Source organism: Mauremys mutica, chromosome 1, assembly GCF_020497125.1.
Source record: "Mauremys mutica isolate MM-2020 ecotype Southern chromosome 1, ASM2049712v1, whole genome shotgun sequence".
NCBI lineage: Eukaryota > Metazoa > Chordata > Testudines > Geoemydidae > Mauremys > Mauremys mutica.
Window position 1 is genome coordinate 165,580,959 of NC_059072.1, and position 12,392 is coordinate 165,593,350.

At 44.6% G+C, this 12,392-nt stretch overlaps 1 protein-coding gene across 1 annotated transcript in view; it reads left to right on the forward strand.

The window, feature by feature from the left end:
* The window catches only part of LNP1 (leukemia NUP98 fusion partner 1), a 40,883-nt gene that overhangs the window by 2,597 nt on the left and 25,894 nt on the right, over window positions 1–12,392 (forward strand). The window lies entirely within an intron of this gene.

Sequence of the window (12,392 nt, forward strand, 5' to 3'; positions counted from 1 at the left end):
GACCTTTATGCCTACCACTTATAATCACTTAACATCTATCTTTCTTTAGTTAATAAACTTATTTTGAGGTTTAATCTAAACTAGTGAGTTAGTTTAAAGCAGGGGTTCTCAAACTGGGGGTCGGGACCCCTGAGGGGGTCGTGAGGTTATTATGTGGGGGTTTGCGAGCTGTCAGCCTCCATCCCAAAGCCCGCTTTGCCTCCAGTGTTTATAATGGTGTTAAATATATAAAAAGGTGTTTTAATTTATAAGGGAGGGTCGCACTAAAAGCCTTGCTATGTGAAAGGGGTCACCAGTACAAAAGTTTGAGAATCAGTGGTTTAAAGTGCTTGGGGGATCTGCCCTGATTACAGAGGCTGGGGCATGTCCAGTACCCTTGAAGGAGTGGCAAACTAATAAATGGGCTTACATTGATTAAGATGCACATTTTTGGGGTGTAAGGCTGGGGTTGGGGAATTTGCTGGTGTCTCCCTATATACAGTTCATGTGGCTTGGGAGAGCCTTCATGCAATTTAGCTGGGTGTGCCTCTGCACGCTGATGGCTGAGTGAACAGAGCCTAGAGGGGTTTGCAATTCACTGGCATAGCAATGTAAGATACAGTCTGGGCAGGAGAGTTAAAGGGGACACAGGTTCTGCAGTCTGGATTGTACTCTGGGGCATGTCACGCCTTCCCCTGAGAAAGGTGCCATTGGTGCTGCCACTGACTTGAAAGGAGCACTCACCTGAAAAGAAAAGTTTGCTGCTGATGCTGTTGATTCTGCATGTTCGATGAAAGAACTCAGTGGAGGGAGAAAAGGAGGTTTGATTGTTACTGCTTCTTTCTTGTCTAAAACATTCAATGGAGGAAGAAAAACCTTTGTGGTCGAGAAGGAGGAGGAAAAGGAGGAAGAAGCTTCCTTGTCTGGAGCTCTTAATGGTGGGAGGGGAGCAGATGCCATAGATGATAATGAAGCTGGTGATTGCTTGCTTGACTCTCTCAGGGGTGGGAGATAACCTTTAGTCATGGATGATGATGGTACTTGCCTGCTTGGAGGTCTGACTGGAGGGAGTGGAGAGTTTGCCATTGCTGCCTCTGTTTGCTCACCTGGAGCACTCACCTAAGGGCAAATAGGAAAGTTTGGTCTGTTATTATTTTTTGCTCAGCTGTACTAAGCATTTTGCACCCTGCAGGTAACTTGTTGGCTTTCTTTATAGGTGGGAGAGAAATGAGATATTTAAAGAACTTTGATCATTATTCCAAATAAAAGTGCCAACGATTACAAAGATCAAAGAATGTTAAGGCTGCAAAGTGAAACACTTGAAAGTCAGGTGATACCAAAATGAAGGTTGCACATGCAACCGTTATTCTTCCCCCTTGTGCTGATGCGTTATGACACTTATTGACAGGATCACCATGACAGGGTATTACCCCTCTCTATTTTTCCCTGACCGGGCATTAACCACTGTTTCTTTTCTTCTCCATTCTTTTCTTTCCTACCAAAACATTGGCCAACATACTCATGCTTTGTCTTTCCCTTAGTGATTCTGTAGACAAGAAAACTGTCTGGACTTTCACTGAAAAGGAGTAGGTTCCCCATTAGAAGCTGGCACTAAACACCTTGAACCAAGTATGCACTGGCATATAGACATAAAAACAATACTAATTGCCAACTCATGGTGTGCTTGAGCAGCACAGAATTCACCGCTTACCTCCCCGCTCCCCAGTACATGCAGAGACATCCCTGTGGTAGGCAGAGAAGGATTTAGACTGATTTCTCCCTCCTCATAATGAGAAAAGCATATGCCTAAGACAGAGATGCCAAGGGTTGTCTGTCCTTATGAGAGAGATTTACAGCCCCAACGAGTGAGATTCAAGGCCAAAGACTGAGACTTTCCAGGTGGTGTGTTAGGTCATTGCTTAAGACAGGGACTCTCATATTTGGTCCTTGGTGACATCCAATAGTCCAGGTTTTTAATCCAGCCAGCACTTAATAGTTTGTTTTAAAATGTACACTGCTTAATATTGCATATAAAACACTTAAATATTCTAGTTCATATTAGTCTAGAGCACGTGAGAATTCAATGCAAACCAGTGGAGTTTAGTAAAAACAATTATTTGCTGGTTGGAGCAAAAACCTGGATGGTTGGAGATCCCTGCGGACCAGAATTAATAACCTCTGGTTTAGGCACAAAGTCAGTGGACAGAACAAGAGATATGTTAAAAAATTAACTGTTTTTATATAAATCTAACAAAAAAGCAAACATTATTTTGCATATCACCTTGTCTTAGGCCTGGTCTACACTGGGGGGTGGGGGGTTCGATCTAAGGTACGCAACTTCAGCTACGCGAATAGCGTAGCTGAAGTCGAAGTACCTTAGTTCAAATTACTTACCTGTCCTCACGGCGTGGGATCGACGTCCGCGGCTCCCCCGTCGACTCCGCCACCGCCGTTCGCGGTGATGGAGTTCCGGAGTCGACGGGAGCGCGTTCGGAGTTCGATATATCGCGTCTAAATGAGACGCGATATATCGAACTCTGAGAAATCGATTGCTACCCGCCGATATGGCGGGTAGTGAAGACGTACCCTTAGTGATCATCCATTTGGAAAACACTTTACAGTACAAATATTATTTGGTTTATATACTATTGCTGATATTATAACCATAGGAAACTCAAATACTTAGATTCCAAAATAAATTAATTAAAATAAAACATGACCAAACAATACATTAAATTAATGTAAAAATAAATAAAACAATTAAATTGAATTTAATTAATTTGAAGCTAACAAACCATAGAAAAATTCCACATTTCTTTTAATATCTAATTTGGTTTTGCATTTTATTCATGTGCTTTGTTATATTGCATGTGGCCTCCTTTGCTATTTTTATAACCTCTTTTGGTAGCTCAAACTTGAAACATGGCTCAGTATTTGCACCTTAGAGACTAACACATTTATTTGAGCATAAGCTTTTGTGGTGCCACAAGTACTCCTGTTCTTTTTGCGGATAACACGGCTGCTACTCTGAAACTTATTCTTTTGAACAAGACTGAACACATTCCCCACTTCCACATTTGAGTAGGGTAAAATTAAGATGTCTAGCAACCCTGGACAATAATGGGAAATTGAGAAGATCACTAGTGTTTTTGACATTTCTAAGATATGCCCATACAGTGTCCATCCTGTATTGCACAGTAGTGTTATCTGGGTCAGTCTGGAGTGCTGCCTCATCCCATCTTATGATCTTATGCATAAGATCACTTTTTGAATTTAAGATCAACCCAGGATCTACCCTGCCCCTTCCCCAAGGACCTGCCCCGCTAACTCCATTCCCCACTCCCTCCGTCGCTCACTTTCCCCCACCCTCACTCACTTTCACCGGGCTAGGGCAGGGAGTTGGGGTGTGGGAGGGGATGCAGGCTCTGGGCTGGGGCCAAGGGGTTCAGAGTATGGAAAGGGGGTCCGGGCTGAGCCTGGGGCAGGGGTGCAGGAGGGGTGCAGGCTCTGGGAAGGAGTTTGGGTGCAGGAGGGGGCTCCGAGCTGGGACAAGGGATTGGGGTGTGGGAGGGGGTGAGGGGGTGGGCTCTGGGAGGGAGTTTGGGTGCAGGAGGGGGCTCCAGGCTGGGGCAGGGGATTAGGGTGCGGGATCTGGGAGGGAGTTTGGGTGCAGGAGGGGCTCTGGACTGGGATACAGGAGGGGATGTGAGGTGTAGGCTCCGGCCGGGAGGCACTTACCACAGGGAGCTCCTGGTTGGTGGTGCAGTGGGGCTATGGCAGGCGCCCTGCCTGCCCTGACCCCTTGCCGCTCCCACCAGCACCGACTCTGCAGCTCCCATTGGCTGGGAACTGTGGCCAATGGGAGGTGAGGGGGCAGCACTTGTGGGCATGGGCAGCGCGCGGAGACCTTTCCCCAGGGCCGCAAATGCGGAGACCTCCTCCTGGGGACCACAAGCACTGCCCCCGCATTGGCCACAGTTCCTGGCCAATGGGAGTTTCGGAGTTGGGGGGAAGGGGGCAGCAGCAGCATGTGCAGCCACCTCTCCCTCCCACCCCAGGCCACAGAGACATGCCAGCCACTTCTGGGAGCGGCATGGGGCCAGGACAGGCAGGGAGCCTGCCATAGCCCCACTGCGCCACTGGACTTTTAGCGGCCAGAGATCAGGATCAACTGGAAGAGGCTCCAGGATGAACCAGTTGATCGCAATCTACCAGTTGGTGGTCACTGCCACATAAGCTAAGGGATATCTGATTTCTGCAACAACTGGTAATCAACAACTCCTGTTACAACTTCTCTATCTCAGGTGGAGAGAGATTGAACATGTGCTGATATCTGCCAACAAAGTGCTCAGTGTATTTAGAAGTGCAGTTTTCCTTCATATCAAAGTTCAGAAATGCTGCCATCTTTAACATTTCATCATTCAAAGATAGCTTCTCCCGTGCATACTTGGCACGGGCACAGAATGCTCTGGCTGCACAAAAGAACTTCTGTTTTGCAATCAGGGGTGCCATTTCAGATTGGGGGGGTGGGGGGTGCAACTTTAACTGTGATTCATGGGGCTACTTAGACACTTGAAAACTCTATATTTCTGGCATATAACTTAGCAATTAGCTGACAGGAACATTGTATCTAATTCCTATATACAAGAAAGAAAATTAAATAAATATTAGACCCCCTCAGCTCTAATACTAACATGTTCTGACATCTTGTGGTAAGTCACTTAAGGGACACTGGTTAGGTTTAAAATTTTAATGTATTTTCTTACTTTGTTACTAATTCTGTGGAGAGAGAGACCCCCATCAGGACTCCTGGGTTCTATCCCAGCTCTGGGAGGGGAGTGGGGTCTAGTCGGGTACAGTGCGGGGGAAGATACATCTAGGTTCTATATAAGAATATCAGAATGTCCATACTGGGTAAGACCAATGGTCCATCTAGCCCAGTATCCTTTCTTCCGACAGTGGCCAATACCAGATGCTTCACAGGGAATGAACAGAACAGGTAATCATCAAGTGATTCATCCCCTGTCGCCCATTCCCAGCTTCTGGCAAACAGAGGCTAGGGACATGCAGAACATGTTGTTGGATCCCTGCTCACCCTAGATAATAGTCATTGATAGACCTATCCTCAATTAACTTATCTAGTTCTTATTGGAACCCTGTTATATTTTTGGCTTTCACAACATCCCCTGGCAAAGAGTCTCACAGGTTGACTGTGAAGAAATACTTTCTTTTGTTTCTTTTAAATCTGCTGCCTATTAATTTCATTGGGTGACCTCTAGCTCTTATGTTATGTGAAGGAGTAAATAACACTTTTTTATTTACTTTCTCCACACCAATCATGATTTTATAGACCTCAACCATATCACCCCTTAGTCATCTCTTTTCCAAAGTCCCAGTCTTTCTAATCTCTCCTCATACGGAAGGTGTTCCATATCCTTAATCATTTCTCTGGCCTTCTCTGTACCTTTTCCAAGTCCAATATATCTTTTTTGAGCAGGGGCAACCAGATCTGCATTCAGTATTCAAGATGTGGGTGTACCATGGATTTATATAGAGGCAATATGATATTTTCTGTCTTATTATCTAACCTTTCTTAATGATTTCCAGCAGTCTGTTAGCTTTTTGACTGCCGCTGCATATTGAGCAGATGTTTTCAGAGAACTATCCACAATGATTCCAAGATCTCTTTCTTGACGTGTAACAGCTAATTCAGACCTCATCATTTTGTATGTGTAGTTGGGATTATGTTTTGCCATGTGCATTATTTTGTATTTATCAGCATTGAATTTCATCTGCCATTTTTTGGCTAGTCTCGCAGTTTTGTGAGATACCTTTGTAACTTTTCACAGTCTGCTTTGGACTTAACTGTCTGGAGTAATTTTGTATCATCTTCAAATTTTGCCACCTCACTTTTTACTGCTTTTCCCAGATCATTTATGAATATGTTGGACAGCACTGTTCCCAGTACAGACCCCGGATGGACACCACTATTTACATCTCTCCATTCTCATAATTTATCTTCATTTCCTATCTTTTAACTGGATTGCGTGGCAATGCTTTCAGGATCATCTAAGGATCCTTAATTTAATTTAATGACATGCCTTTTGTTATCTTAATCACCTGGCCTCTGTTTATAAACAAACTCCCTGCCCCAAAGGTGGAAGCTGGGAGCAGCACAGAACTCATCACTTATCACACTCAAGCTGTGTTGCAGTTACGAGTGCCGTCTGGGACTAGGGTGTGCGCTGTGAGCAGATCTCAAGTACGAAACTCGGGTGGGGGGCTAGAGCCTCTCCTGCCCCCCAAATGGCCCCCCTGTTTGCAAGAGGACTACTATCTTCCAACTTCTGTTTTGTGACCAAACCTACAAACAGACGTGTCTGGAAGCTGATTGTCAGAATTAGCAAAGCCTGCATCTATAAATGAGGCAGAATTTTTGACTACTTGTGCCTGAATAAGCTTTCAGAGAAGTTTTCTCACAGAAGTAGAAAGCACCCCATCTACCATGTATATACAAGGATCTTCCCTCTGCAGAAACTTGTTAGTGGTGCTAAACACTTGGAGGACGGTAGAACCCTGGGAAAACAACAAATAAACCTCTGTCATAGGATGCCTGAAAGCAGGGACGGCAGGTTTGTATAATTTTTGGTGGTGCCTGTGATGTTGCACTCCATATGTTTATGGAAATATTCTTATGACTGTGAATATAATGTAACTGGAATATGCTTTATGCAAAAGGTCTCTTGTAAGGTATCATTACAAAGCTTATAATCTACTGAGTGTGTTCAACCTATTTGTATGAATGTATCATTCTTGTATCTGAAGCTAGAAATATGAAGTATTACTCCGAAGTCCTATTGAAATTATGCAAAGTGTGGACTATTAATGGTGCCTTGGAATCTTGATGGCTCCCATTGACTAGGACAATTGGTTGTGAATGGCTCTGTTTACTTGCAAATCTTTCTGGGGATGTGCAGGCCAGCCCTGGAAGAATGGAGGCTGGGGTCTCATAGGATATGTAACCATGCCACATTATACTGGAGTCCATCTTAAAACAGGTGCTTTTCCATTTAGAAAGAGGGGTGGGGACCCAGAGAGAGACAAAAGATTCCTGCCTTGTGCCAAAGCTATAAAAAGGTGTGGAAAAGAACAAAGGGGGCTGCCAGTTATCACCTGAGCTGGAACTAACAATGACTGTACCAGGGCAAAGAATTGGGCCCAGACTAGGAAGGAGTCTAGTCTGTGAAAGAAGCTTATTGGAACATCTCTGAGGGGGAGATTTTATCTGTAAATAGTTTCTTAATGTATTGGGCTTAGACTTGCGTGTTTTTGCTTTATTTTGCTTGGTGAATTACTTTTTTCTGTCTTACTTGAAATCACTTAAATCCTACTTTTTATACTTAATAAAATCACTTTTGTTTATTAATTAACCCAGAGTAAGTGATTAATACCTGGGTGAGCAAACAGCTGTGCATATCTTTCTATCAGTGTTATAGAGGGTGGACAATTTATGAGTTTACCCTGTATAAGCTTTATACAGAGTAAAACGGATTTATTTGGGGTTTGGATCCCATTTGGAGCTGGGTGTCTGGGTGCTGGAGATAGGTGACAAGCTGAGCAGTTCTTTGGTTAAAGTCTGCAGCTTTGGGGTCGTGGACTAGACCTGGGTCTGTGTTGCAGCAGGCTAGCGTGTCTGGCTCAACAAGGCAGGGTTCTGGAGTCCCAAGCTAGCAGGGAAAATGGGCTTAGAGGTAATTCCAGCATGTCAGGTGACAGTCCCAAGGGGGTCTCTGTGACCGAACCCATAACAGTGCCCAGAATGGGTCCAAGTCCTGCTCCCACACACACACCTGCCTAAGGCTCTGGGAGCGAGTTTTGGTGCAGGAGGGGGTGCAGGCTCTGGGAGGAAGTTTGGGTGCAGGAGGGGTGCGGGCTCTGGGACAGAGTTTGGGTGCTGGGTGCAGGCTCTGGGCTGGAGTAGGGGGTTGGGGTGCAAGAGGGGGTTTGGGGTGCTGGATGCGGGCTCTGGGAGGGCGTTTGGGTGCTGGGTATGGGAAGGAGTTTGGGTGCTGGGTCCAGGCTCTGGGAAGGGGGTTGGGTGCGGGCTCTGGGAGGGATTTTGGGTGCTAGATGTAGGCTCTGGGCTGGGGCAGGGAATTTGGGTGCGGGAGGGAATAGGAGGTGTGGGTTCTGGGAGGGAGTTTGGATGCGGGTGGGGTGCAGGCTCTGGGAAGGGGATTGGGTGCTGGGTGTGGGCTCTGGGTTGGGATTTGGGATTGTGGGGCATGGGGCTGGGCCGGGGATGAGGCTCGCGAGGGCGGCAGGTGGGGCCGGGAGAGAGACCTGGCCCCGAACATTGGTGGAGCCAGGCCCCCAGAGCCCTGAATTTGCTGGAGCCCAGGCACTACGAGCCCATATAACTCGCTGCCCCTGCCTGAAAGCAAAACTTAAATCTCTTGAACCTTGCACAGCTATCATCAACAGACAAAAAGTAGCTTTTGAGAGCTGCATACTGCTGCAACAATCCGTTACTAGCTATTTCCAGGTTAAGCCATTGACTCTGAACATGCTTCAGACACTGTTTTCAACATCACAGAAGTGACAGAACTCCTCCAAGAATGACTTTCATTTTGTTCTTTTGTCAAAGGAATAGTAGCAATCAATACATACATCTTTAACATCAAATTCTGACACTTTAGAAAACTGTGTAGCACCAGCACAGCGGTATTGTGGATGATGTGGCATGGACATCCCATGAAATACACACATGCATTCTTACTTTGAAGCAGTGTCTTAATTGAATTATTCATATCCCGGTTTACACTGGCATTGTCTACACAGTTATCCCGTGGCATCTCATGCAATGTCATTCTCCCATCAATTTTGGAAAAGATTTCTTTTGCAGTGACTGTATGAATGCCAGTAGTGAGATGTAAGTCAAGTAACTGTGTTGTCACAAGGTGTTTCTGGATCTCTGTCAGTGGATTCATTTTTTCTAAGCTTGTGTCATATTGGAGCCATCAACAGAAAGAGAAAAGGCTTCAGTCTTTATTTGCCTCACAAGACACTTGGAAATAGGGAGTAATGGCACCATTCAACATACATGTTGACTCTGGTCTTACAGATGCATAATATTGGGCAATCTGGCTGTCAGAGAAGATATCTTTAAACAGGGGGCTCAGATTGGCTGCAGTTGCAAAAGGAATATTGTGCAATGCAAGCAGAGTTGTAACTTTCATTTTTGCATGTCACCTAGGGAAAAAACATTTCTATTTCGTACATAAACAAGGTGTAATAAAAAAATAATTGAATATTTTACCAAAGTTAAATAAAAAAATGGGAAATTAGTAGACAAAATACATCCAAACAGTATAACCAGATTTTCACAAGCATATATGTTAACAATATGATACACATAGTGAGTGGACTTTTTATGTGAAATAAAGATTGCAAGTTTGTGTCTGTGGAACATACAGTATTTTAATAATCCTGTTGCCTTGGATAAAGGCATCGGCTCAATGAATTAATGAATATTTAACCCTCATCAGAACACATTGAAAACTGTACAGAAAACCAAAAATCTTGGACTCAATAAAAATTAATTCATAAAAACAATCAAATCTTTCTGAAAGAACATTGAAAACAGAGTTTCTGACAAAGTACTAGGAATAAACTACCACCACCCCCCGCCCCATCAGCAAGCAAATTACTTCTGGGGAACTCAAGTGTCCTGAAGAGGATTATTATGATTAATAATAACAAGAACAATAATTAATAATAAATTAAAATAATTAATAACAGCAAATCATAATTATTAAACATATTTGACTTACTTTTACAATGAGGGGATTCGCCACAGGTACAAAAGGAATTTGTGGTTGTGGAGACATTGCTCTGCTATTTGCGTATTTCATTTTCCAGATGATGAGTTACATCTTTTTCTCCTTGATGGCCACAGGACAGCTCTGGGGTGACACAGCCCACATTTAAAAAGAGAAGTCTTGCCTGCTACTGGGACAATGAAGGGCCATGAATTCGTCCAGTGTGGTTTAAATTTTGAACTGTATTTTGAGAACCTGAAAACTTTCGATTAAGTTCTGCTTGTTTTTTGAGCGAACTCATATTTTTTTGACTGTCAAGTATTCACACACACAACGCTGCCACCTCTCTGTATAGTCTCCTCTCCTGTATAGAACAAAGGCCAGTAGTCTCCATGGTTACCACAGTACACAAGCTTGGAAAGCGGCTTTCCAAGCACTAAACCCTGTGCCTGAGGCCCCGGATGTATTGTTGTCTCTTTCAGGGCCTGAGTAAAAATATTTTAAATCTTTATATATTTACTCAAAATTAGTGAGATAAGCTTAGGGATGGATGTGAGACTGAGATACCATGCTAATGAATGAGACTTGACATGTCTGCTGAGAGATCCAAGTAGGCGAATAAATACGCTGATGGTATATAGCTCTTGAGTTTGAACGACTCACACTAAAAGTCCAATTCAGGAGGTTTGAGGTAGTTTGATATTTTTTTCCAGTAACCCATAGGCCTCATCAATACTAGGCCAAAAGGCACCGCTGCCAACTCTTGGTTGCCATCACTCACACTTGCGATGCCTTTGGAAGGCTTTGCATCCATACACTGAACCAGTGTAATCTATAACCCACATGTAGGTGGAAAGGCACAGATGTTGCACATACATTAACTCCTCTGTTCCTTCAAATTCTGTCTCAAAATAAAGTGCCTTATCTTTCTATCTAAGGCCCCCATCACCAAAGTATCTGAGCACCTCTTTAATGTATTCATCCTCACAACACTCCCGTGAGGTAGGGAAGTGCAATTATCCCCCTTGTACAGACAGGCAAATGAGACACAGACAGGATGAGTAACTTGCCCAAGGTCACATAGGATGTCTGTGGTGGAACAGTAAATCAAATCCATGTCTCCCAAGTCCTAGGCTAATGCCCTAAGCAGTGAACCATCTACCCACTCTGACTCAGAGTCCCACAGCAGTCTCTGCCCCTAATTCCCATTGGACAATTCCACAGGGAGTCTCTAGGGCCTGATTCTCCATTGTCCAGCATCTTGTGCAGCCCTTTACACCAGTGCAAAGGGAGTGTAAAATGCTACCAAATCAGAATGGTAGCTTGTGTTTTAAACCCACCTTGTGCTCAGTTTGAACTGCTGTAAATGACTACACAAGGCCCAGGCCAACACAGAATCAGGCCCACAGGGCCCAGCAATTGTTCTGCCCCATGTGGGGAGCCAGCTTTGGCCTTCAAACAGTTCTGTTGCCTCAGAGCTCCTTGCAATTCCTTTATTCCTATACACACCTCTAGGACAAGGGCATCCCATGGCAGATTTGCCTATGGCAAACATGTCCGCCAGCGACTGGTACTCAGTATTTGAAGACAGTGTGCTACACTCCCAGGTAGAGTGAGACTCTGGTTTTGGGCTGATCTCTTCATAGAAGGAGAAACTCACCCCAGAGCAGAAGGACCACACATGGTCCTTGCACCACTTGAGCAGGAGCCATTGTTTGTGCTCGGTAGGCTCAGTCCCCGCTTGCCAGGAGTGCAATGAACATCGGGACTGTGCTTGGCCCAGGGCTCAAATGGGCAGGTTATAATATATGGAGATGTACCATAGAACTGGAGGGGACCCTGAAAGGTCATCAAGTCCAGCCCCCTGCCTTCACTAACAGGACTGAGTACTGATTTTGCCCCAGATCCCTAAGTGACCCCCTTAAGGATTTTACAACCCTGGGTTTAGCAGGCCAATGCTCAAACCACTGAGCTATCCCTCCCCTCAGCTTTATGCCCTTGCCCTTCATTTCTTTGTGCACTGGAGCTGTGCTAGGCCCAGTCTAGCCCTGATTGTGGGAGATGAAGTGACCTTGGTGAAAGACAAGTGATCTGGCCTTAGACGCTTAGATTCTGTGAACCAATGTCACTCCATGTTGTCTGACGTTGCTCACCCACAATAGATGATAAAAAGATTTCTTGGGAGAGCCCTGCTTCCTGCCAGGCCGGGCATATTTTTTAATACCAGCTGGAAGAACAGAGCCAAAAGTTATTTCATAAAGTCAGTTAAGCCTCAATAAACAGCTGTGCCAGTTTCTGACCACTGTCAATACATCCATTCTCCTTCTCCAAATTACAAGCCTGTTTCACATCAGAGCGTGCACCTTCCAGGCATGTTTTTGTGGGCAACTCTCCATTGTTATTGACAGTTGATGCACTCAGTAGCAATGAATATGAATTAGGACACACATTTTCCTTGCCTCCCTCCAGGCTGTGTGACATTGGGCATCTCTGTAATGGAAAGATTAAAAGAAACCTCATTTAAAATAGATTACTAAGGATTGGCCTATATATAAGCAGTGCCTAGGGCTGCATTGGGTTGGATTGTTTTTT